The sequence below is a fragment of the Strongylocentrotus purpuratus genome, unplaced genomic scaffold (assembly GCF_000002235.5).
Source record: "Strongylocentrotus purpuratus isolate Spur 01 unplaced genomic scaffold, Spur_5.0 spur5_scaffold_15, whole genome shotgun sequence".
Taxonomy (NCBI): Eukaryota; Metazoa; Echinodermata; class Echinoidea; order Camarodonta; family Strongylocentrotidae; genus Strongylocentrotus; species Strongylocentrotus purpuratus.
In genome coordinates this window covers 22,159,001-22,180,342 of record NW_022145600.1, presented here as the reverse complement: position 1 = coordinate 22,180,342, position 21,342 = coordinate 22,159,001, and the positions used below count along the sequence as shown (strand labels likewise).

Genomic DNA, 21,342 nt, shown 5'->3' with positions numbered 1-21,342 from the left:
CTGGCCGTGGCGTTAGCAAGGACATGTGTATAAACGGCTTCCGTCTCTAAAGAGAGAGCCGACCCTACCCCAATAAGAGGCTAACGAACGAAAGAGACGGAAAATTCGGTCTAGGGTCTCTTAGTGAGTAGTCTTGATCTTCATATCATAATTATAAATCCTGCAATGACCAGATGATACTATTACTGATTGCATCCTAGTATTTTACTCATACTTGATACTACCCACACGTTGTGCACTGTATCCGGACTTGGTACTTGGTAAGTTGGTTGTTTGGTCCCCAGGGGGGGGGGGGGGGGGGGGGGAATACTCAGATTCGGTTTGGACAGGGGTCTGCCGCTAAAGCGTCGTAACCCCTACCCATTATTCAGGGTCTCTTTGGGTCATTTTTTCACACTTTTCAGGGTTTTTTGGGGGGAGGGGTTGTTTTGCAAATTTTTGAAATATTGATAAACGGATCTATTTCTAATGGTATTTTTGTTATTAGTGGGACCCATGTTTAGGGATTTTTTGTTAAAAAAGTGACCCATTAGAGCGGCACCCTCGTATATCTTAATATGTGAGTACCCCCCCCCTCCCCCAGGGGGTTGGTCCTCCAAAATACAGTTTTAACTGGAGGTGCGGATGGGGTGGATCAATTCGTAGATGGGGGGGGGCACAGTTGATTTAAACCAGCAATATAAAGAAAATTACACACATTATTTCCTCATTCTTTTAAGACTTGTTAGACAAAGCCATATAACTATATTAAAAAGGACAAGTATTTGTGATAATACTGCACATGATAAATAACCAGATTAGAAACCTTGTGGTTTTTGTAGGAGGGTTGAATACAACTGCCATCATATATTTTTAATTTGTTAAACAACTAAATATTCCAGAATAAAATTGGATGTTGCATTTTGATTAAGGAGAGAGACACATGAAGTTTCTTCTTCATTCGATATGTAATTATTCTTCTTAGTTTGAAAATACATTCCTAGGGATTCCCTGAATTCTACTGGCAAAGACCGCAGAGTTACAATGACAAATGGCTCGTATAACAACCAGCAAGAAATAAATTATTGTCCTTAAAAATGTAACATGTCAAGGAATTAAAATATCTCTCTTAGAGCAAGGAGATGTCAGTTAGAGGGAGGAGATCATTTCTCAGGAGGACAACCCATGTTATATATATTTCTCCCTCCCTCTCTCTCTCTCTCTTTCTCTCTCTCTCTCTCTCTCTCATTCTCTCTCTCTCTGAAAAATTGACAAAATGACAAGAAATTCATGGAGCAAGTCTGAAGCCTGCATAAAATTCTAGTGCTACATGTATTTGGGTAGCTCAGAAGCATGAGGGTACATTTTAGTCCACATTTTTGTTAAAATCTATATCACAGGATCATTATTTGTTGTCGATCCATAAAGTTTAAGCATGTAGCCTATCCAGACTCGCCAGACATGCACGAGCAATGTGTTTATTATTTTATCAAGCATGCAATATTATGTACACACTACCAGCATAATTCATGGCTTTAGAAGTGACTTTATTTAACCCTGGATCCGGTATTTTGTCATTGAATAAGAGCATGCATGCCTTCAGTCCATGCCATCTGTCCATCTGTTACTTGAAAAAAGGTTACCGGTAATTGGAATCGATGCCTTCGTAGCAGTGCATGCACAAGCAGTTCTAGAAGAATATATATTATATATGCGGTACATGTTTTTTTCATTTTTTTTGGGGGGGGGGGGGAGGCCTGGGGTTCTTGCATTCATTTTGTACATACAGATGCCTTGAAAAAAAGAAAAAAAAATTATTTGCTTATTTATTTCTTATTTTTGGAGGAGGAGGAGGGTCTTAAAAATTGCCCCCTAGCCCCCTGTAGAATTGCTACCTCGGTGCATGGATCAAACTAAAAGCAAAACAAAGCAACAACAACAAAAAAAATCAAAATCAATAGCTCTGAAATGCACATATAGTTGTACCGGTAATGTACATGTACTTACATACCGGGTACTCCTCACCAGTGATATCTGTTTGTTACTAGCTGGCGTTTTGAATGACATGATTTGAAGCGTATTATATACCTCACTTAAGAAATCCAGCCATCTGATTGGTCGAAATTGCAGTCATGGTTTTAGCCATTCCGGTAAATAAACGAAAAATGCCAAACCCCTGTAATAGTTCTAGAGTAAAATCCCTGCAAAATTCCAATTACCTTGGTTACCGGGAAAATAGTTCAGTCTTGAGCGAGAGCGGATACTATACATTGTGTGTGGACGTGGATCGAAGTCCCCCGGCCCCCAACGCAGACGCAATAAAGCTAGCTGTGTAGAGGAATGATGAGAGGGGACTCGGATCACGATAATATGCCCTTATATTTCCAAACAAGGCAAAAATGGCTGAAAAAAAACTTTATCTAGATTTCAACTTCTTGATGATGATCAATTGCAAGACATGATTAATTCCGCTGACAGCAAGAACACCAAAAGGGTACGTGAAATTCTCCTTAAAAATATTGAGATTATTTAGTTCTAGATCTAGACTGCATATTTATGCGTGCAATCTAAATGGGAAGGATTTTAGCACACAAACTCGAGTGGTGCGTGATCAGACACCCTAGACTAAGGGTGCGTTTAAGCTCAATTTTTGAAGGCAGAATGAGCGATTTGAAACGCACATCGTAAACGCTCATCATAATCGCAGTTCCAGGGTGTACTGTTTATGCTCACTTCTCTGGCTCCTCCAGGCAATTCTCCCTGGGTGGCCTTAATTGGCCTTGCAGCTGGATTCGCAAACCTGCACTGTGCATGCTACGTAGACCCACTACGTTGACCCCATTTAAACGCATTTACAAATTGTAAACGCACCTTTTTGTGAGGTTACGATCGGTGATCGTGATCGCCGTTTTTCGGTGATTCTACAAAAGTGAGAAAGGATGCAACCGTGTTTTGAACTAAACGCGTAACAGATGCCTCATTCTGGCCAGAAAAAGTTGAGCATAAACATACCCTAGGTCTCGATAGCGTAGGCCTAAACAAACTTGATTACCATGATTGATAAGTCACACATGTATTCTATGACTCTTTTCGGTACATAAAAGTATTAATTTGATTACCATGATTGAGTCACACATGTATTCTATGACCCTTTTCGGTAAATAAAAGTATTAATGACTGCTTTAATTTTCGGGACATAGTTGTTTTTATACGAGGTTACAATCGATTGTAACCTCCCCTTGAGCGTATAAAAACAACTATGTCTCTCAAAGCAGTCATTAATACTATACTATTACATGCATGTGTATCATCATCATGACAAGAAGTGAACATTTAACCTTGAATATTGATGCATAATTGAACTACATATCTATGCCAGGTCAAGTAGATATAATCCCTACACTCAGACTGAGATTAAAAGGCTTCACTTAATCTTCAATTTAATATAGTTTCAACAAAGTCTGGATCGCTACACATAATTACAGAGGCATGTATAAGGAAGAGGTGTTGTGATCTATAGAGGTGTTGTCGTCTATTGGATAGGTCTGTGGGCCATTATTACATTCAGTACTTGAGTTTGAAATATGAAATATGAGTATTTTACTTAGTTTTCGGCTTACCGTATTTGCCGGCGATAAGGCCGCACCGCCGCATAGGCCGCACCCCAACTTTGACATTTCAAAGAGGGAAAAAAAAAAAAGAAAAAAAAAAAAAAAAAAAAAAAACAAACAAACAGACAAAACAAAATAATCATCATTTTCTCGAAAACACTATTTTTTTTTTTACAAACTGATACCAAATTTATCTTTACTGGAAGTTTAGCTAAAAAAGTGATCGCAGGCAGATTTGGTGTCCGATATACATGTACACCCCTACCACAATGTACAGTGTAATGCGAAATTGCGAAACTGCATGAAATGGAAAACAAAATGGCGACTTCGGATGGATGTTCGCGTAAGATGTGTAGAAATGTCCTGTACCATAGTGGTATACCGTATTTTCCGGCGTAAAGGCCGCAGTATTTTCGGGTGAGAAAAAATCAAAAAGTCGGGGTGCGGCGTATACGCAACAACAACAAAATTCAGCGGTCAAAACATCACGTCCATTTGCACGTATGGGACTATAGGAACGGTAGCATGACTAGACAACGGTACAGGACAATTCTAGAATAACTCCACACAACTTACCGACATTTTTATGTTGCATAGTTGACATGAAGACGAAAAAACTTATTTTTCTAAAAAAATCTGCCGATAGATCTAGATCTAAGTCCGTACCATTGCATCGCCAAAAAGTAAACAAAGGGACAGGCCGTTACTTACGGAGCTAGCTGCCGCGCAACGCAACTGCGCAGGTCGAAAAATGCTATTTCGGATTACACCGCACATCGAGGAAGGGGTATTGTAGGATACCAAATCTGCGTACGATACAGTACTAGCTTAAAAGTCGATGAAGATCTGCTAAATTATGATCATTTTTGAGTTTAACTTCTTGTTGATTTATAAGAATATTGATGAATTGGTATAGTTTGTAAAAAAAAAAAGAGTGTTTTACAAGAAAATTACGATCTTTTTGTTTGGTCCGTTTTTTTTTTTTTTTTTTTTTTTTTTTCCCTCTACGAAATGTCAAAGTTGGGGGTGCGGCCTTTACGCCGGCAAATATGGTAGTTATTTTACCGTGAGTAGTCCCATATGTGCAAATTCGTGCTGGTTTTGACTTTCGTTTTTTTTTTTTTTTTACTCTTTCGCCGTAAAGGCCGCACCCCGACTTTTTGATATTTTCTCTTCCAAAAATTATGCCGCCTTTTCACCGGCAAATACGGTAAATAAAATACTTAGCCAATTTTGGTATTCAGTTCAAACTTTTGGCAAGTATTTTAAGGTAAATTTAAGACAGCTCCCTACCAGATGATAACCTGTGCACAATTATGTCAGCGCGCATTTATTGTGATGCATTAATTGTGCATTACTTTTGATTGCCCGTGTGATTTCACAATGCTGATCAGTAAGTATTTTGCCATAAAGTTGGCTTGCAAAACTAAGTTGCTTAGATGTGATCTGAAAACAACTTTAGACGTTTTAACTGAAATTGGCTTACAAAGAACAAGAAAGGTCATCTTTTTTTCATTCCAAATTTGAACAGGTTAGAAAGATTCCTATTTTGCCCACATTTTTAAGGGGGTGTCACACCTTCTGAACCCCCCCCCCCCTCTAGTAACGCCCCTGATGTGACTTCAGCATGTATATAATCATGTTTACATGAACCTTGTCATAGTTGTCTTTATGTTCATGCAGGCGGATAGCCTTGTGATATTAAAATAATCTTGATTTATGATGACAAAAAAAATATGCACCATGCCTACCAAATAGATGAAATTCAAATGAACAAGGTCATTTTGAGATGGAGGGTGAAGAAGAGCTTGTAGTGTCTTATTTTGATGTTACTCCCACCCCCTTTTTTTCTTCTCCATTTAATTGAGGGGGCGTGTGTCCCCCACGCCCCCTTTTAAGTTTAAGCTATCCCACTGATCACAGAATCAAACAAACTTAAAAATCTGTAATACATGTTGGTGAAGAATTAGCTAAGATGAGTAAGGAAGTCAAGTCGGTTCATAACTTCATGTAATATTCAGTCATTGAAGGGCCATATTTAATATTTGTAGCTGTCAGACATACCTTTCAGTGAAAGTGATTTCTAACAAGTCATCTTTCACGTGGTCCAGTTACACTTTCATGCACAGGCCTACACTGCCTTCCCTGAAAAAATAGAACTCTAATTTACTTTTATTATAATTGATGTACAAAAAAGGTTGAACGAACATCTAGTCTGATAAAGCATAGAGTGGCTACAGTTTGTATACAATGACTTTCAATGTATAACATGACTATTGTGTTAGAAGTACTGAACAATTATTTTTCCAAAGTTCAATTTGTACTGTTTGTGTTTTCCTAATTGTGTCCCAGTATAGCCTTCATATGAACTAAAATATTGCTCTTATTATCATGGTTTCAACTTTCAAGGTGCGTTCAATTGTTTCAGGCTGTCCAGATATTTTAAAATCAACTCAACTGAATAAATAACCAGTCTAGATGACCGAGCTCTTTCAGCTATTCAAACAAAACTGTTGAAATGTGTCTGGAACTCACCGAGACAGTCAAACAGACGAAAGGTTGCAATGGATGGCCATTGAGAGTTTAAAAGCCATATTGGCTGCCAGGGTCCTGTTGCACAAAACTTACCATTGCTGGTAACTTTGCCATCATTGATAACTACCATGGAAACCTTGATTTTGATTGGCTGTTGAGCCTTGTTACCATGGTAGTTGCCATTGATGGCAAAGTTACCATCGATGGTAAGTTTTATGCAAGTGATACATATGGACCCCCCCCCCCCCAAAAAAAAAAAAATAATAATAATAATAATAACAATAAAATAAATAAATAAAAAATAAATAAATAAATAAATTTTTTAAAAAATATAAAAAAATAATAATAAATAAATAGAAATACTAATAATAATAATATCAATTAATAAAATATATGAATAGATTGAAAATGGAAAAAGTAGATACATGTGGGCATTTCCATGTTAAGTGGGTACTTCTGTGATGTAAATATGGTCAAAATTGTTTTCACCCCTAGAGCAATCAAATTTCTCCCTTTGCTTGTCCAATATCTATATTCTATATTTTTATGAGGGAAAAGATAAGTGTGATTTCATGTTAACTTTGCAGAGGTCGTAAAGTAGGACATGTATTGGGGGGAACGTATGTAACATTGGACAGAAATTTGTAACTTAAATTACCTCTGATTTATTATTTGCTCAATATATAAATGCAATGTTCATTCATGTGAGTTAAGTATCAATAAAACATCAATTTAACAATCATCTCAGATTTTGCTTCTTTTTTTAATTTTTTTTTATAGCTTTTTTTGTGAATCAGAAAAACAAATATTTAAGGAATGTTTGCAATGTATCATGTATTATTGAATGAATAAATCTTTCACACATGTTTTAATGGTGCGTACTCTATTAATTTGGTGTCACTGTGTACTGGATGTTGATGCTATGTTCATATATTCCAGGATAAAATAAAATCTAGAAGTTATAATTGTTGATGCATGTTGGAACCAATTAATAAGAATAGGGAACGTATGTAACGGTTGGACAGAACAGGCATCTAAACGTTTGTTTGAATTCTGTTTTGGGACACATATTTCATAATCAATATATTCATAAGCGTTGCATAGGTTAAAATGTTTCATTGTATTGATCATTTTAAATTGTTTTGTGTTTAGGTCATTGTAAATTCATTTTGTTTCAAATCACTGCCTGGCCAATGTTACATGTGTTCCGTATCAGAACTTCAAAAGCTGCAGATTTATGGAGAATAAGTGAAATGTGAATGGTCTTTAATTATTAAGTATAATGAAATCAATGAATTTGCCAACTGATATACGGTTTGTAAATCTGTAAAATAGATTAATTGATAGTTTTGAAATCTTATCTCACCTCTCATTAATCTTTTGACCAACTGCAAAAGCAAGCAACAAACTTCAGTGTACAACTTAAATTGTCCATGGATGAACCATTTATATAAATTTATAAAATTATGAACACCTGAATTGCAAATTCAAATTTAAAAATGATAAGATAGTAACTATAGTCACATGGAAAGAAGTTGGCACAATATAGAATAAAAGGCAAACACTAATCATTTCATTGAAATTGAAATTTCACAAAACCTTATATACAAATTTAAAAGTAGTCTAGGTGATGTCTTTAATAGTCAGTAGCCAAAATGTGTCTCGGACACAGAGCCCAATAATAACAGACTATTAAACAATAATATTGAGCATGCATTTCACTACATGTAAGCATTAGCTTGTAATCAATTCCCATCAAGACTGGGAAAGTAGTTGACACAATATAGAATAAAAGGCAAACACTATTCATTGATATTTCACAAACATCATGTCGTTAATTACAAATTGTCTATACAGGATTTGTATGCTTTTATTCTAGAGTTCTTTTATCTGCTAACTACAATGTGTATGATATTTACCTTTTATATTTCTTAATTTTTCATAAATGCTCTATTTAATTCTATTTTTGCTCAAAATTATGATCATTCATTTCAAGTAAGTTCAAATCAAATACATGTATTTATAACAATCATTTTGATGTAATTCAGATCTGAAATTCAAAAAAGATTTGACACTGCATACTCAATGGGTTATTTTGCATATTATAATGCATCAATTCAATTGAGCATTCATTAAATATTTTCAGTAAATAATTGTGTCTTTGTGCCAATTTTCCATGAATTTTATTTGTTTTCATAACACACAAGTCTATTGAGGTGATTAAAACCTTACTGAAGTACAACGTGAGAACAATAAATTAGCACGATCCAGCCATTTAATCATGTCTCCTTTTTAACATCAATACACGCAGTTCTAGGTTTTCCTCTTACACGAGAGTCAGAGAATATTGTAAGGATTTTAAAACCGATGGTTTGGGACGATATCGGGTGTGCTGGACTTTACACAAGTTCTCTGAAGAAGTTGGAATGACTCGATTCATTATTAACCAATCTATGAGTAATAAGACATTCATAAATTGTATGGAACAAGTCATGATTCTGGGGAGAGTTCTGCAAAGGTGAAAAATTGTAATCTAGTGCTGCTGATGTCTTCCCGAAGGACAGGGTTAGGCATTTTCTTCACTATCTGTTTTCTACATTCCCGAGACACATCCTCACGTGCTGGCCATATAAATAGCCCCGGATGAGACTCCGACTCGGCCATGTACTTGATGACAAGATCTTCTCCCACAACATCTTTCACCTGAAATCAAAAGAATTAAAGATGAAAAAAATCATGAGTTTAAAATCCATTGTGCTAATTCAAATTTAAATGTATTTGTATTTTTTTTTCTTTTTTGACTTGTTAAGATTTTCTCACGTTAATAGTAATCATGCACATTTTCACTCCAAACAGATAGATATTTCCTGGTTTTGAAACATGAAGGCATTAAATGATTAACAGAAGGATTGTAAAATATCAATGCAATGATATGACTCAGGTAATGTAGATGCAATATTTTGTATAATTTAGTGTAGGCTCAATAATGAAATAATTCTTGTGTATAAAATGTCATCCATTGAAAAGTAAAATAATTTTTTTTTTTAATGCGACCTTTTGAAGAAAACACAATTTATTGAAGATAACCAACATTAAGTAATCAAGCAAGCTGTTGGTAAGTATAAATTTGTTTTTTTGTTTTTCCTGATTTAGGCAACTGCAGTTGCTTTTTTTGCGTGAGCTAAATTGGGTTGCGGTTGCACCTATTGAAAATGCGAGATCGGCGAGAGTTACCAGTGTTGCATACATGAAAAGCTACATATGGGACTGTAATGTAATAATATCACTACACGTTAAAATTTAGCACTAGCAGACCAGAAGAGGAAAATATAATCGTACACCACTAAAGTTACACATGACTCATTTTCGGAAACATATTATGATCTTTTACTGTATTTCAAAAAGATTTTGAATAACAAATACGTACCATTCCACGATTTTCAAAGCCTAATCTAATTACGATCGGATGTCGTCTGCTGCTCACGTCCGACACGTACGTAAATAGGACAGAAAACATGTTCTGTCATACGTGCGTACGTGTCGTTCTAACTACCAGCAACCGTGAACGTACGCACAAACTGGACAGAAGTTATATAGAGCTACACGGCCCCGCGATTGTAGAAGTCAGCGCATGGATTGCAAGTACAATCAAACGTTGCAGTGCCTTGGTTCACTTGACTGATACGTGGATTATCCATGCGTCATATTCGCGGACGCCACGGTCCGGTTTTTTAGTTGTTACGTACGTTCGTGAGTTGGACCGAATATTGCACTCCAAATTTTGAATAGATTTTATCTCTATTTGCGTTTATTTTGACGATTTTTTTCTTGGTCTACATTTCAACCTTCATCAAAAGAGTTGCAAAGCACATAAAACTGTTGGGTGACACAACTAATAATTGTGGGAAAATTCACTCTGAACGTACGTAACACAGGTGGACAGAATCTCTCATTCAGCCAATGTAATTTTCAACTCTCTCACTCTCCCTCTTTAAAGCTCAATCGCCGTAACTATGATCAATGCCGTAATCCACCCGCATCAAAATCTCTTTTCAAAACATGAAACATCAATTTCTTTTTAGAATTTTTATTTGCATCACCCTCAAAATCACACCACTCAACATTTACTGATTGTACTTTGGAATTTTTAATAATAATCATTAAAGAAAAGAGGACAACACAACCAAATGACATTATTAGTGCATGGAATTGTCTTTTTTATTTCTTTATACCATCAACAATGAAAATAAAAACACAGAAAGCCACAGGATATTTATTTAATTTTTCTGTAAGCGCTTTATTCTTTCACACACAGAAGTACCCTATTACCGTGGAAATGCCCATGTACATGTAGATGGATGGATAGAATTAAATATAAAGAAGGATAAATGATAAATGATTAATTAATTAATTTAGAAATAGATAATCAAATGTATTTAAATGTACTTAAATGAATGAATTAATTAAATAAATATGAATAGATACATGAAAATAAGGTGAACAATATTTAACAAAAAATGAATAAAATAACATGATATACAAAAAAATTCACTTCAGATCCCCAGATAACTAATATTAAATACATGTATGGGTCTCGTGCATGCACTCCTCCAAAAGTTTTGCTTTAGACTTCAGGAAAAAATATCAGCTATTAAAACAAGAACTTTGTAGACCTGTCTGGATCTCATTGAGACAGACAAACAGAGAAAGGTTCAAAATAACAACCTTTAAGAGTTCAACAGCAAAATTGATGGTCAGGCACAGGTACATACTGTATGACCACCCCCCCCCCCCCCCTGCTTTCCAAATAAAAAAAAAAAGAAGTTAAGCCCTTTAGTTGCCAAAACAGGGGTCGGTCGGTTGAAGAAAAAAAATGTAGGTGTTAGATAGAGACAAAAAATGAAAAAGTAAGAAATAATTTATCATTTAGTTATGGTTTATTTACACATTGAAAATGGTAGCAGATGGCTGAATTGCTTACAATTTACAGAATATGCATTTAAAAACATAATGATATAAGGAAAGAAAGGAATAACAAAATAAATGAATAATTAAAAAAAATAATGTGAAAAAGTAAGTACATATGTAAATGAATAGCTGGAAATATGTAAATTGATGATAATAATACTAATAAATGAATTTAAAAAAAAAAAAATTTAATCACTACCAATTTTATCTTTAGGGGCTAGTGCACACAAGCCTCCTTCAGTGTATAGAGAATCCAGGGGGCGTTTCACAAAACTTGTCATCAGTGACAATTTTTGTTATAAGCTACTGAAATCCTTGCTTCTGATTGGTTATCAACAGATTTGTCACTGATTTTTGTCATTTGTCATTGAAAAAAGGCTTTCAGAAACGGGTCCCAAGGCATCGTTTCAAGAAACCACTTAATTTCAAGAAAGAACAAGTTTGCCAACATTCCATTGAAACGCGCCTATTACAATTAACACGCTTTTCAATGGGATATGTCAGCGAAACAGTACTTATGAAACGGTGCTCTGGATGACAAAGCGTATTATGAGATCTGAAGACAATAGGGCTAGGTAATCCATGAGACACAGACTGCTAGACACCACATGGGATATGTGTCATTTATGGGTGGCCTCATTAAGTACCATGATGGAGCCAGGAGCCAATGAGGTATTAATAGTTATACTCCAGATTTAGTCCATTGTTTTGAAAGATGGACCTTCCTCATATATGTTTGTTGTGAAGGTGTTGCTGTTGGACATCCTCTTGTGCATGTACATGTATGTTATTGTTTCGACTTGGTTAATAGCTTCAGGAAGGAAGTTTGTCCTCTGGTGCAACTGATGAGTAAAATCATATTATCCCGGCTTATCGTGGGGAATTGAAACCATTTATGTATTCATCCAATAACACATGTTATTAATCACCGAGAGTGGACTTACACTTTTAGGACTAGCTGGTCTTACAAAATGGTCGATTTCAGTAGTCCAGAATCTGACAGATTTATTTAATAGTAATGACCGGATATGCCATCTACCATTTTTGCTGTCGGCCGAGGATGGCTTTATCCTGAATTCCAGGGGAAAAAAACACATGGGGGCTCCGGGAGAAATTCGCCCCCGAAATGCCAAAAAGAGCCCCCATATCATGGAAATTCAATACCTCATGATCATACTCTTCTGATAATCACTATGAACATGACTGACAAAGAAAGCGGACAAAATGTACAGTTCCTCAGGTAGACAAAGGAACATCCCTTCACTGCTATTATGTACAAATGTGTAGAACAGGTGTCACATGTATATTCACCTTTTTACATAATAGCAGTGAACTTGTTCCTTTGTCTAACTGAGGAACTGTATATTTTGTCCGCTTTCTTTGTCAGTCATGTTCATAGTGAATGTTGTGGTGTCGTGGTCGAGTGGATATGTCACCGGACTGAATCACAAGGTCTGTGATTCAAGTCCAGTCGCAGCACTAATGTCCTTTGGCAAGATATTGATCTACATCTGCCACTCTCCACTCAGATGTTAAATGGGTACCCGGGAGGATGTGAAAGTTAATGTGGTTAGATGAGCAAGTGTGCGCTTGTAAAAATGACGCCTTGCTGGAATGCTCCCCAGGGAGTGGAGGATGTGCATACATTGTGTGCGGGTAAGCCTGAATCCGAAGACCGGGGTAATAATATGTACAGGTATCTGTAAAGTGCTTTGAGAGGGCCTGTGGTCCTGAAAAGCGCTTTATTGTAAAAAAATACTTACAGTGTATCTGTCGCTATTTGAGGATTTGGTGCTGTATACTTCATGTACAAGGAAGCGCGATAGCTCAGTCGGTAGAGCAGTGGTCTCGTAATCCCGTGACCCAGGTTCAAAACCAAGTCGATGCGCTATTACCCCTTGGTATGGCATTAATCCTCATTACCAGGTCCCTCAGAGAGGACTTAAAGTCATCGGTCTTCTGGTTGCAATGCTAACAAGCATTTATTGCTTTCTTAGCTGTCAGATAAAATAACCGACACTATCTATCTATTACATGTACATTTAAGTCTAACTTTCCTACAGTGATATTACAGTATTTTTTGTTGTTGACCAGACCTCTTTCAATTTTTCAGAGCGCTTTTGGAACTTTCGAGAGCTGAATCGCTCATCTCTCTTATTTATTTTTTCTGCTGATTTTACTTGTATTATTCTAAATGTGGGTGAGGAAAATGTATAGCTGCAAATAAGCTGCTGTCATACCTTAATTACAGTCAATGTATAACACTATGTGTAAGTGTGTACACATATCCCGGCCCCCAGGGTTGGAGGGACCACATTCATGTCCTCGAAATCTCTGGTAAAGGGGTACTTTTCACGCAACAAAGTCCGGCCCATAATACACAAAAATCTTGATAGCGGGGTGCTTTCAAAGGGAGGGAACATGCATATGCGTACCCTAAATAACACTGAGGGGGGGGGGGGGACATATATAAATATATTCAACACTGACGTGACTCTCCTTGCTTCTGCGCTACCGCATGCAGGGCGACGACAAGTGGGGCATACCCATAACTCACCAGAGGAAACAAAACAAAATTATCAAACACAGACAGTTCTTTTATGGGTTTTTTCTGTAGTGTTAATGACAGTAAAAAGAAAAACAATGGTGTTTCAAAATGTTTTTTAGACAGTGTAAATGATCCTAATGATTGCTAAATATGAAATATTTATGCTACATCATTAGTCACCTTGAATTTGTTATGACTCAAATGTGTACATTCTGTCTTTGAATATACCCTTTGGTGAGGTACCATGCTTATTGTGCCTGCATTTTGGGTGATTAATATGACCATGTAACATGTTATGAAGGTATGGACTATGATTTTGTTTATGTATTGCATGTCTTTAGGGCTTATAGAATGCTGCTGGATTTTGGCTGCTTTTTAAGATTTTCACCTCATCTCTGTTTGTCAAAATAATATTCTATAAGCTGATGATGCAGAGAGATATCTACCTAAAAGAAACAGAGGTGAGATTGCAGCTGGCATAAAATAATCATTGTCCTGATAAAATTGACCCTCAACTGAAATTCTATAATAATAATAATAATTAACCGTTCTTGTATAGCCCATAACACATAGTATTAAAACATGTCCCTAAGCGCTCTAGAGAAAAACACAACAAAATACAAAGACAAGATGTACTGGGTAACAGACAAAATGGATGAATTAAATGTTAAATAAGTGTGTCTTTAAAGCAATCTTAAACTTAACAATGGAGTCAATGTTTTCTAAATGTTCCGGGAGATTGTTCCATAAATATACCGGTATATCCTGTATGACATGCTAATGAAGATATTATGTGGTCTTTTCTCGACATAAAGGAGTGGTACATGTACATACAGTGTATATGTGTTTGGCTCGATCCCAGCATAGGAAACACTATTCCTTTTAAGACCTAATTGGCCCTTTAATCATGCATAGAATGACTCATCTTGTGTTTGGGTCTGACTTGAATCATACTTGAATTCAGGCCAAGAAACACCTCGTGGAAATGGGTACAGAGAGAAGGGGAGGGGTTCCCAGGCTGTATAAATATAATACAGAGTGGGAGAGAGAGAGAGAGAGATCGGGGGAGGGAGAGAGATAAAGGGGAGGGGAGGGAGGGAGGGAGGGAGGGAGGTAGGTAGGGAGGTGGAGAGGGGGAGGGAGGGAGTGGGGGAGGGGGGAGAGAGGGAGAGGCAGACAGAGGGAGAGAGGGAGGGAGGCAGAGGGAGAGAGAGAGAGAGAGAGAGAAAGACAGACAGAGATAAATAGACAGACAAAGTGAGAGCAAGGAAGCAATGAAATGAGGAGTAATTAAGAGCTAGGGTTGTAAAGAATGAGACAGGGGGAGAGAGAGAGAGAGAGAGAGAGAGAGCTGTTTTGTAATTATGGTTCAAAGATGGAAGAAAGGGCAAAAAAAAAATGAACGAGATAGAATAATGAGAGAGGAGCAGGCCGTTAACAGGGAGGGTGAGAGGCCACTAACATTTATTATAAGGCAATGATACAGAGAAAGAGAGAAGGGACTGTCATGCAATATTGAAGAGAGAGCGCAAGAGAGAAAAAGGGTTGAAGTAGGGTGACCTCTCTGTTGTGCATGCCAACGCACATGTACACACATGCACATCAGGGCTTAGTTATACCCCGCTATCATCAGAGTGCATTTCTCATTAGCCTTGCTGCTAGCTACCGGTGATGCGCGTGTGCATCCACCCATGTATACGTATGCTCTCTTTTTCCTATGTGCCTCTGTTTGCTAGCTGTTCGGTCATACCCTGCGTAACGGCCTTTCTCATTACTCTCTACGCATCAGCTGCTAGGGGGAGACTTCAATAGCAGGAAACCGGTGAAAGGTTCACAGCTGATAATCCCTTTCATGTTTTGTTTTATTATACCCAGGATCCAACAGTGGGCAATTTTTGTTGTATCCAGAGCTAGGGAGATGCATATATTCTAATTTTATGCAATATCGCCTGCCATCAACCATCTTCTGCCCTCGTATACGCCGGTGTCTCTGTCTGTGTCTCTCCATCGTGTGTGTAAAAGTCGGCTTTACCCAGAAGCAGTCTGGTATGTTAAATTCATTTTTATCCTCAGCTTAATAAACTGTAGCTGTATCGAGCATCCCATCTGCGATTTTGTAATGCAGGCCATAAGGATGCATTTTTTAATGACTTTTTATATGTTCCCATGATATGATGTTTCAAATTCGCAACTATAATGATGTTAAGTGATTGCTGGCGGAGAATCTCTTTTGAAAATGCCTTTTTTTTCCTTCAATGCATACATATGTATTTGTTTCCCTTTTGATCATCGCTCAGCATTTGTCAAATATTTTTGCCACAATTCCTTGGAAGTGAATTGATAGAATATGATGTTATTTTTATGAGATGAATGGAAGACACCTGTGTATATATTTCTTACTTTTAATTTACTCAACCTTTCAAGAAATGCTTGGATTTTTTAGTAACATAACAATTGACAGTGGATGGACGCATATAAACTATGTTAAGATTATAATGTCCATATTTGCTTGACAGCGCTCCAGGGTGATTCCTGCATAATGTTTAAGATCTGCCTCCACCTCATAGACATAGATAGTCTTTGATAAGTAGCTTTGGGGAAGGCATCTGCAATACAAACAGGCAGTGGCACATCCACGGTTCTATTTTTAAAAAATCATTAAAAAGGAGGGTACATATACATGAGTTCTGAAAATCTCAGACAAGAAAAAATTGTCATGTTTTATAAGTGTTGATTTATTCAATTTTTTTGCACAAATGAGAAAAAAGAGGATAGGTTTATCAGATTTTCTGTTAATTTGAGGCATGCTACCAGGAGAAAAGAAGGAAATTTTTGTGTTCCTCCTCACCCGTCCCCCCCCCCCCCTAGATCTAAATCTGCCAGTGCACCAAGGAAATAATGCCTGACCATGTACATATGTAGCTTAGCCAAACCTCAATAACGAGACCTTGCCTTTATTACATGAGTGGCATGAGCCATGGGGCATTTACGCACATGGTCACCTCATGAATATTCTCAAATTTATTGAGCAAGAGGTCTTATATTCAATACCTGTATTGACCAGTGGGCACACAACGCTTTTCATCCAGTCTCATAAACAATTGCCTTATTGTTGTGTCTTATATTCCAAACATATGAACGTTTTGGATGATTCCTTAAATGAGTCACATACCGGTATTTATTTTGTATTTTAGACTTAGTTTATCAAAAAAATCATTAAAGATGTGGTACCTCGATCATAATGTCAAAAAGACTCCTAACCGACTGCATATATATACCAACCAACTTTTAGCCATTGGGTGTAATTAATGTAATCTTTATTCGGTCACCAGTCATTTTGATGGTGTGGGTTCCGATCCCACCGCTGCCACCATGTATTGAAATTGGTTCAGATATACACGCGCATGTGTGGACTTTATTAAGTCATTCCATCCCGTAGGATACATACATGTATATCATAACAGTATGTCGGTCTGGTATCGGTCTTGGTGATATGACTGGGGTATGCATGAGGCCTTGTCAAGATGTTGCATCTACCGCACAGCTCATCATTGATGAAGACAGCAAGATTCAATGGTATCTAGGGTCACAGCACAGAAGGCAACTATATTGCTGTCATACCTGCCTACGTATGAATGGGAATGTGATTGCGTGGAGGGCACATGTATGTGAGGGGTGGAATAATAATCATACTGCTGCTGCCAACAAGGAATATACATGTACATGTAGATGGGCAGAGGCATATCCAGGGTTTTGTAAAAGTTGGGGGGGGGGGGGGGGGAGGGGGGGGGGGGCTGAATCTGGAAGAAAATGATTCGACTTGCTAAAAAGGGGAAATAGTTTGTTTTTTGTGCACATTTTTTAAAGGGGAGGGGTTATACTTCGGGGATCGTGCTCCTAACGTAGGTACACGATTGTCTGGGTAGGGAATGGTTTTGCCCACCCCTTAATATGCCAGTGCAAATACATATAATATAGGTGTTAAGGTTATGTGATGTACGTTTGAATGATAAAGACTCACATTTTGTTCCCATCTCTCCTTTGATCCTCCTTGTCGGTCCCCTCCCCCTCCCCCCCCCCCCCCCCACCATGCTATTACTCTACTAGGTCTGCTACCATCAATACCATACATGCTCATCATGCTAGAACTTTGTTTACTGATTCTACTATGCAAATTACATAATACTAATTTTGATAATATTATATTCTCTATTACCACTACTATTATTTCTTAATTGTGGGGGGGGGGGGGGTGTTCAGACAAGACATTTGCAGATTTGCCAACTTAAATGAGTGTGATGTAGAATCAATAAAGTTCTGTGTCCTTCTTGTGCATATATATTTGTTTTGTGGGTTAGTGGTTACAGTTTACAGCAAGTTGTCATCCTGTTTGATTAAGGTGGAGATTGTTTTTAAGAAATTAGATAAAATAAGACACACACCATTAATCCTTTTCCAGATCCATGCAGTCTAGAAGTATTGATGAATGACTAAAGTCAATTCATTGTGGGATGCACACTTAAATATATGTTTAATAATTGTATGTGCAACAGTAGTGGGCAATTAAATCCTTTTCTGTTTGCGGCAGCTCGATTATATTTTGATGTTGTTTACATGTAACTGCAATTTTCTCACAGTGATATTAAAGTATTTATCATTTTTTTACCAGTGCTCTTTTTCAATATACCAGAGCACTTTTGAAGCTTTCGAGAGCTAGTTAAATTGCTCACTGCACCGTACAACATTCATATAGCAGGCAAGAATAGAATCTTTAAAAAATGATAAAAAGTTACATGGTGTATCTGTATCTATCGGCCCATATCAGTCTCAACATTTTTATTCTGAACTTCAAATATTCATGCATGATGCATGGGATATATTGATGCCCGTAAAAATAAAAATGTGGTCTATTCATCAAAGAATAGATTATACAACAAAGTACAGGCCTACCTTGAGCAGATTTGTCCTTTACAGATGACTGTAAAATATCGGCCCAGTCTCAACATTTTTATTCTGAACTTCAAATATTCATGATCTATGGGATATATTGATACCCGTAAAAATTTAAAATGTGGTCTATACATCATAGAATAGATTATACAACGAAGTACAGACCTTCCTTGAGCAGATTCGTTCTTCACAGATGGCTGTAAAATATAAACGAAGGGCTGAAATGTTAAAGACCCTATTCAATGAAAATACGACTTTATATCATTGGAGTCGTAGCTCAGTACAAATATATAGGAATAAACAATATTTTCCCTCTCAGTATTAGACAAAAGCTAAGCAAAAAAAAAAATCTGCCCCCTTTGAATTGCGGGTCAACAGCTAATTTGCTGCATGTTGACCCGAATGGCTCTCCTACATGTAGCTGAGATGATGAGCCATTTTTAATTGATGCACAGTCATTGGGAATATGTATAATCAACATAAGACCATGTCATCAAGTCTAGTTTTGGGTTGACAACTTCTGAATTTGAAAGCTTCAGATATTGAGTTTTCAGAGAGCTGTTTCTCCTCGGACAGACACCAAAATAGCATATAGCTGTGATTATTGTTATCTGTGGCTCATAAGCTTTCTGTTGATACATCATTTTACAGTTCTGACAAGGTCTTTAATCATACCCCAATGCACAAAGCATTCCTGTAGGAAATCAAGTCGTCAAAGTATCACACAAGCATTGTTCTGCCTTATCACTGCTCCGATATTTTTATCAACAACAACAATGCTGCTATGTGACACATCAAGGGTCAAATCAAGAGGGCAAGATTATGTGTTACAGGTGCGCTACCGCACAGCTGATTCATGTAAACAGAGCCGTACGTGTTGCGTGTGTACGTCCACGTAGTCGCTTCCCCCTAGCTGTCACATGCAGAGCTTGCTTGCCTTTATTCCTCTCCTTTTAGAATCTAATGCGCAGTCTCCTTCAAAGCACCCATCGTTCATATGACGTCTTGTTGTACATATATTTAGCTGTTGTGTCTTGTGTCTTCTTCCTCTTCATGGTGTCACTTATCAACGTCCCATCAGGAACCAAACAAGAAGTGTTTGGAGAGTGCTCACTATTGTTATAGTTAGTCCTTGTTGCTTTTCTCTTGGTTTCGGAAGAAGTTGTCAGATGACCTGTTGTGAATACATATAATGTGAGTAGTTAAAGCTGCACATTCGCTATTGTTGGTTATCATTTTTGTAAGTATCTTGTTCTCAAAGCTGAGTTTATATGTACAAGTAAAGAAATGTAGTGGGCAGAAGCCTGTCTACACTAGTTTATCGAGGAGGGATTAGACCTTCCTGCAAGGTCACTGACAGGTGGTTATCTCATCAAATCAGCTCTTCCATGATTAACATAATAAAAAGAAGATCATGGGGTACCAACGGTCACCGCCTAGGCATTGTTTGCTACATAGAGGGCGAAGTAGCTACTTAGTGCAGTGGGGCTTTAAGGTTAGACTTGGCTGGGATTTATGTTCAAGATTTAAGGTTAGGTGTAGTGATAAGTTCAAAATTTGCAGTAAAAGTAAAAAATTTGATGATTCGTCCCTGGAGCATGAGTTTTATCTTCTTGTTTACTAATGCATTTTAAGTTGTTAATGTTTCCCTACCTAATCCCTGGTTAACAGTCATTTATTCACCTGCTATCTTTATGGATGGAATCTACCTTGCATACATGTACATAAGTCGTTGCTCTGTCAGGCAAGCCCCTGGCAAGCTTTTAAGTTGCGAGGAGAAACCTTGTTCCAAAAGTATATGCACAAAATTAGTAATCAGGTCTGTTTGGCAGGGCATAACATAGAGTTAGAAATTTGGAGCAACTGTTGCCGGAGCATGTGTCATAAAGTCTCTATTCTCCATTCATTTGGCATGGTATACAATAGATATGAATATTCATGAGAAGTGTTTACATTCACATGAATTCTTTAAATAAGCCATGAGCTGACAGAGGAGAGGGATTCACTGCGGAAGTATCGTTTCCAGGGACGGTTCGATCTAAGACCCATGGATTGGCTGCCTAAGTACGAGGTAATGACAGTCGTGTATTAGCACCTCTATCGGATATCTCATGTAGTCGTGACAGGACGTTGCAGCAGACGTTTCACCAAATAGCCAGCCTTCGTTCAGAGTGAAAACCTTGAATGAATTAACGATGTGGTTTGGGGGAATTGATTTGTAATTCAGAGAGATTCATGCACAGTATACAGATCTACACAAATAGTATAATGTTTACATGTGGATGAGCTCTGTAAGCTGGCGGATTAAAAGTATATTTCCATTTAATATGACTGTTATAAATACTTTGCTACCAAGTTATATTTGTCTTGAATTACACCACTTGCAGTTCAAATTCCTGTGATGGTAAACCTTCTTTAATCAGAACTTTAGAAAAAAGAAAAGCAAACATGGTGCAATTCGAGCTATAAGATATTGTGGCAAATAATATGACTCATTTTAAGTCAATGTCAATTTGTCCACAATATGATTGTGAATAGAGGGATATTGTGCAATTGAACTTGTTTTAAAAGTTATATTTTGCTAGTTAAGTTTGTATTATAGAGTCATATGCATGTAGTTTTTAGTTTCCGTTAAATTTGCCTCGAACTTTAGCTCATTGGCATTATATAACCCCATTAAATCGTAATAAAAAAAAAAGCTGTTGTAGAATTTCTTTCTATAGACACACCTTACCAAACGGGAATCATGAT

The 21,342-nt window shown here is 37.2% G+C and overlaps 1 protein-coding gene and 1 long non-coding RNA gene across 4 annotated transcripts in view; one reads left to right on the top strand and one right to left on the bottom strand.

Moving 5' to 3' along the window:
• The window catches only part of LOC575159 (rho-related BTB domain-containing protein 1), a 69,891-nt gene that overhangs the window by 916 nt on the left and 47,633 nt on the right, over positions 1-21,342 (top strand). The window contains exon 2 of one of the 3 annotated variants that reach the window (XM_003724046.3): positions 15,517-15,687. The gene's annotated coding sequence lies outside the window, so the exon portion shown is untranslated. Of the gene's footprint in view, positions 1-15,116; positions 15,688-19,486; positions 19,786-21,342 lie in introns of those variants that run through there. The other 2 variants (XM_030985828.1, XM_030985829.1) reach the window with 2 other exon arrangements.
• On the bottom strand, positions 7,542-10,473 carry LOC115924088. The gene is made up of 2 exons (XR_004064176.1): positions 9,553-10,473; positions 7,542-8,828 (listed from the first exon to the last, which is right to left on the bottom strand). It is a non-coding gene; the product is annotated as an uncharacterized LOC115924088 (long non-coding RNA).